Here is a 6,408-nt window from a genome sequence, read left to right as displayed (position 1 = left end):
AAGTTGAGTGCACACATTTACAACCGTTCTGATAGATAGCTGCGTTTTGGATTTAGAAGCAGATATTTCCCTGTGCTTACTGCTGTTTCTTCCATATGCCGGTATTGGGCTGAAACCGCCTGTTTTGAGACTCTGCAATGAATGTGTTTGCAGACTGCTGAATCCACCCACGGGTTGAACTCTGGAAGATGAGTACACACATTGACAACCGTTCTGTTAGATAGCTTCATTTTGGATTTAGAAGCAGATATTTCCCGGTGCTTACTGCTGTTTCTTCCGTAGGCCGGTATTGGGCTGAAAACGCCTGTTTTAAGGCTCTGCACAGAAAGTGTTTGCAGACTGCTGAATCCACACACTTGTTTAACTCTGGAAGCTGAGTGCACACATTGACAACCGTTCTGTTACATAGCTGCGTTTTGGATGTAGAAGAATGTATTTCCCTGAGCTTACTGCTGTTTCTTCCCAATGCCGGTATCGGAATGAAAACGCCGGTTTTGAGACTCTGCATAGAAAGTGTTTGCAGACTGCTGAATCCACATGGGTTTAACTCTGGAAGTTGAGTGCACACATTGACAACCAGTCTGTTGCATAGCTGCATTTTGGATTTAGAAGCAGATATTCCCCTGTGCTTTCTGCTGTTGCTTCCATATACCGGTATTGGCTGAAAACGCCTGTTTTGAGAGTCTGCACAAAAAGTGTTTGCAGACTGCTGAATCCACCCATGGGTTTAACTGTGGACGTTGAGTGCACACATTGACAACCGTTCTGATGGATGGCTGCGTTTTGGATGTAGATGCTGATATTTCACTGAGCTTACTGCGGTTTCTTCCATATACCGGAATTGGGCTGAAAACGCCTGTTTTGAGACGCTGCAGAGAAAGTGTTTGCAGCCTGCTGAATCCACACACGGGTCTAACTCTGGAAGTTGAGTGGACACATTGACAACCGTTCTGTTAGATAGCTGCGTTTTGGATTTAGAAGCAGATATTTCCCTGTGCTTATTGCTGTTTTTTCCATATGCCAGTATTGGGCTGTAAACGAATGTTTTAAGACTCTGCACAGAAAGTGTTTGCAGACTGCTGAATCCACACACTGGTTTAACTCTGGAAGTTGAGTGCACTTATTGACAACCATTCTGTTAGATAGCTGCGTTTTGGATTTAGAAGCAGATATTTCTCTGTGCTTACTACTGTTTCTTCCATATGCCGGTATTGGGATAAAAACGCCTGTTTTGAGACTCTGCACAGAAAGTGTTTTCAGACTGCTGAATCCGCACACGGGTTTAACTCTGGAAGTTGAGTGCACACATTTACAACCTTTCTGATAGATAGCTGCGTTTTGGATTTAGAAGCAGGTATTTCTCTGAGCTTACTGCTGTTTCTTCCATATGCCAGTATTGGGCTGAAGACGCCTGTTTTGAGACTCTGCACCGAAAGTGTTTTCAGATTGCTGAATCCACACACGGGTTTAACTCTGGAAGTTGAGTGCACACATTAACAATCGTTCTGATAGACAGCTGCATTTTGGATTTAGAAGCAGATATTTCCCTGAGCTTACTGCTGTTTCTTCCCTATGCCGGTATTGGGCTGAAAACGCCTGTTTTGAGACTCTGCACAGAAAGTGTTTTCAAACTACTGAAAAAGCACACGGGTTTAACTCTGGAAGTTGAGTGCACAGACTGACAACCAGTCTGTTGCATAGCTGCGTTTTCGATTTAGAAGCAGATATTTCCCTTAGCTTACTGCTGTTGCTTTCATATACCGGTATTGGCTGAAAACGCCTGTTTTGAGACACTGCAAGGAAAGTGATTTCAGACTGCTGAATAAACACACGGGTTTAACTCTGGAAGTTGAGTGCACACATTGACAACCGTTCTGATAGATAGCTGCGTTTTGGATTTAGAAGCAGATATTTCCCTCTGCTTACTGCTGTTTCTTCCATATGCCGGTATTGGGCTGAAACCGCCTGTTTTGAGACTCTGCAATGAATGTGTTTGCAGACTGCTGAATCCACCCACGGGTTGAACTCTGGAAGATGAGTACACACATTGACAACCGTTCTGTTAGATAGCTTCATTTTGGATTTAGAAGCAGATATTTCCCTGTGCTTACTGCTGTTTCTTCCATATGCCTGTATTTGCTGAAAACCCCTGTTTTGAGACTCTGCACAGAACGTGTTTGCAGACTGCTGAATCCACACATGCTTTTAACTCTGGAAGTTGAGTGCACACATTGACAACTGTTCTGTTAGATAGCTGTGTTTTGGATTTAGAAGTAGGTATTTCTCTGTGCTTACTGCTGTCTCTTCCATATGCCGGTATTGGCTGAAAACGCCTGTTTTGAGTGTCTGCACAGAAAGTGTTTGCCGACTGCTGAATCCACACACGGGTTTAACTCCAGAATTTGAGTGCACACATTGACAACCGTTTTGTTAGATTGCTGCGTTTTGGATTTAGAAGCAGGTATTTCCCTTTGCTTACAACTGTTTCTTCCATATGCCGGTATTGGGCTGAAAACTTCTGTTTTGAGAGTCTGCACAGAAAGTGCTTGCAGACTGCTGAATCCACACACGGGTTTAACTCCAGAATTTGAGTGCACACGTTGACAACCGTTCTGTTCGGTAGGTGCGTTTTGGATTTAGAAGCAGATATTTCGCTGTGCTTACTGCTGTTTCTTCCATATGCCGGTATTGGGCTGAAAACTTCTGTTTTGAGAGTCTGCACAGAAAGTGTTTGCAGACTGCTGAATCCACACACGGGTTTTAATGTGGAATTTGAGTGCACACATTGACAACCGTTCAGTTAGAGAGGTGCGTTTTGGATTTAGAAGCAGATATTTCCCTGTGCTTACTGCTGTTTCTTCCATATGCCGGCAGTGGGCTGAAAACGCCTGTTTTGAGACTCTGCACAGAAAGTGTTTGCAGACTGCTGAATCCACACATGGTTTTCACTCTGGAAGTTGAGTGCACACATTGACAACCGTTCTGTTAGATAGCTGCGTTTTGATTTTAGAAGAAGCTATTTCCCTGGCTTACTGCTGTTTCTTCCAAATGCCTGTATTGGGGTGAAAACGCCGGTTTTGAGACTCTGCACAGAAAGTGTTTGCAGACTGCTGAATCCACATGGGTTTAACTCTGGAAGTTGAGTACACACATTGACAACCAGTCTGTTGCATAGCTGCATTTTGGATTTAGAAGCAGATATTCCCCTGTGCTTTCTGCTGTTGCTTCCATATACCGGTATTGGCTGAAAACGCCTGTTTGGAGAGTCTGCACAAAAATTGTTTGCAGACCGCTGAATCCACCCATGGGTTTAACTGTGGACGTTGAGTGCACACATTGATAACCGTTCTGATGGATGGCTGCGTTTTGGATGTAGATGCTGATATTTCACTGAGCTTACTGCGGTTTCTTCCCTATACCGGTATTGGGCTGAAAACGCCTGTTTTGAGACGCTGCACAGAAAGTGTTTGCAGCCTGCTGATTCCACACACGTGTCTAACTCTGGAAGTTGAGTGGACACATTGACAACCGTTCTGTTAGATAGCTGCGTTTTGGATTTAGAAGCAGATATTTCCCTGTGCTTATTGCTGTATTTTCCATATGCCAGTATTGGGCTGTAAACGAATGTTTTAAGACTCTGCACAGAAAGTGCTTGCAGACTGCTGAATCCACACACTGGTTTAACTCTGGAAATTGAGTGCACTTATTGACAACCATTCTGTTAGATAGCTGCGTTTTGGATTTAGAAGCAGATATTTCTCTGTGCTTACTACTGTTTCTTCCTTATGCCGGTATTCGGATGAAAACGCCTGTTTTGAAACTGCACAGAAAGTGTTTGCAGTCTGCTGAATCCACACACGGTTTTCACTCTGGAAGTTGAGTGCACACATTGACAACCGTTCTGATAGATAGCTGCATTTTGGATTTAGAAGCTGATATTTCCCTGTGCTTACTGCTCTTCCTTCCATACGCCGGTATTGGGATGAAAGAGCCTCTTTTGAGATTCTGCACGGAAATTGTTTCCAGACTGCTGAATCCGCACACGGGTTTAACTCTGGAAGTTGATTGCACACATTGACAACCGTTCTGTTAGATAGCTCCGTTTTGGATTTAGAAGCAGATATTTCCCTGTGCTTACTGCTGTTTTTTCCATATGCCAGTATTGGGCTGAAAACGAATGTTTTAAGACTCTGCAGAGAAAGTGTTTGCAGACTGCTGAATCCACACACTTGTTTAACTGTGGAAGTTGAGTGCACATAATGACAACCGTTCTGTTAGATAGCTGCATTTTGGATTTAGAATCAGATATTTCCCTGTGCTTACAACTGTTTCTTCCATAAGCCGGTATTGGGCTGAAAACGCTTGTTTTGAGACTCTGCTCAGAAAGTGTTTGCAGACTGCTGATTCCACACATGAGTTTAACTCTGTCACTTGAATGCACACATTGACAAACATTCAGTTAGATAGCTCCGTTTTGTTTTTAGAAGAGGATATTTCTCTTTACAGACTTCGGTCCCATTCACTCGTGAATATCCCAACACAGCTCCTAGAAGAAACGTGCTTCTAACTCGATGAATCTAAACATAGATTCACCTCCCTTCGGTGAACGAAGGCACAGCAGAGCAGTTTCAAGGAAACGTTTGTCCTGAGTTTTACACGAAGTCTTACTGCTATTTCGTACATTTACCGGTAATGAGCGGGAAATGCCAGTCTTGTGATTCTGCACAGAAAGGATTTGCAATCTGCTGAACTCACACATGAGTTTTACTCTGTCAGGTGAATGCACACATTGAAAACCATTCAGTTAGTTATCTCCGTTTTGGTTTTAGAAGCAGATATTTCTCTGTACAGCCTATGGTCACATTCACTCGGTAATATCCCAACGCAGCTCCTAGAAGAGATGTGTTTCTAACTCGATGAATCTAAACATAGATTCAACTCTCTTAGGTGAACGAACACACAGCAGAGCAGTTTCAAGGAAACGTTTCTCCTGAGTTTTAGACGACGTCTTACTGCTGTTTCGTACATATGCTGGTATTGGGCAGGAAATGCCAGTTTTGGGATTCTGCACAGATAGGGTTTGCAAACTGCTGAATCCACACATGAGTTTTCCTCTGTCTGTTGAATGCACACATTGACAGCGATTCAGTTAGATAGCTCCGTTGCGGTTTTAGAAGCAGATATTTCTCTGTACATCCTATGGTCCCATTCACTCGGTAATATCCCAACGCAGCTCCTAGAAGAAACTTGTTTCTAACTCGCTGAATCGAAACATAGATTCAACTCCCTTAGGTGAACGAACGCACAGCAGAGCAGTTTCAAAGAAACGTTTCTCCTGAGTTTTAGACGATGTCTTACTGCTGTTTCGTACATTTGCCGGTACTGGGCTGGAAACGCTAGCTTTGTGATTCTTCACAGATAGGGTTTGGAAACTCTTTGTTCCACACATGAGTTTAACTCTGTCAGTTGAATGCATACATTGACAATCATTCAGTTACATAGCTCCGTTTTGGTTTTAGAAGCAGATATTTCTCTGTACAGCCTATGGTCCCATTCACTCGGGAATATCCCAACGCAGCTCGTAGAATAAACGTGTTTCTAACTCGTTGAATCTAAACATAGATTCAACACTTTGTGGTGAACCAATGCACAGCAGAGCAGTTTCAAGGAAACGTTTCTCCTAGTTTTACACGAAGTCTTACTGCTGTTTAGTACATAGGTGGGTATTGGGCTAGAAATGCCAGATTTGGGATTCTGCACAGAAAGGGTTTGCAAATTGCTGAATCCACACATGCTTTTACTCTGTCTGTTGAATGCACACATTGGGAGCGATTCAGTTAGATAGCTTCGTTGCGATTTAGAAGCAGATATTTCTCTGTACATCCTATGGTCCCATTCACTCGGGAATATCCCAACGCAGCTCCTAGAAGAAACGTGTTTCTAACTCGCTGAATCTAAAGATAGATTCAACTCTCTTACGTGAACCAAGGCACAGCAGTTTCAAGGAAACGTTTCTCCTGAGTTTTTGACGAAGTCTTACTGCTGTTTCCTACATATGCCGGTATTGGGCTGGAAATGCGAGTTTTCTGATTCTTCACAGAAAGTGTTTGCAAACTGCTGATTCCACACATGAGTTTAACTCTGTCACTTGAATGCACACATTGACAAACATTCAATTAGATAGCTCCGTTTTGGTTTTAGAAGCGGATATTTCTCTTTACAAACTTCGGTCCCATTCACTCTGGAATATCCCAACGCAGCTCCTAGAAGAAACGTGTTTCTAACTCGATGAATCTAAACATAGATTCACCTCTCTTAGGTGAACGAAGGCACAGCATAGCAGTTTCAAGGAAACGTTTGTCCTGAGTTTTACACGAAGTCTTACTGCTATTTCGTACATTTACCGGT

The sequence above is a fragment of the Aotus nancymaae genome, unplaced genomic scaffold, assembly GCF_030222135.1.
Source record: "Aotus nancymaae isolate 86718 unplaced genomic scaffold, 86718_ANA_hifiasm-v0.15.2.pri h1tg000200l, whole genome shotgun sequence".
NCBI lineage: Eukaryota > Metazoa > Chordata > Mammalia > Primates > Aotidae > Aotus > Aotus nancymaae.
The sequence above is the reverse complement of the archived record's forward strand: the minus strand, read 5'-3'. Positions refer to the sequence as shown.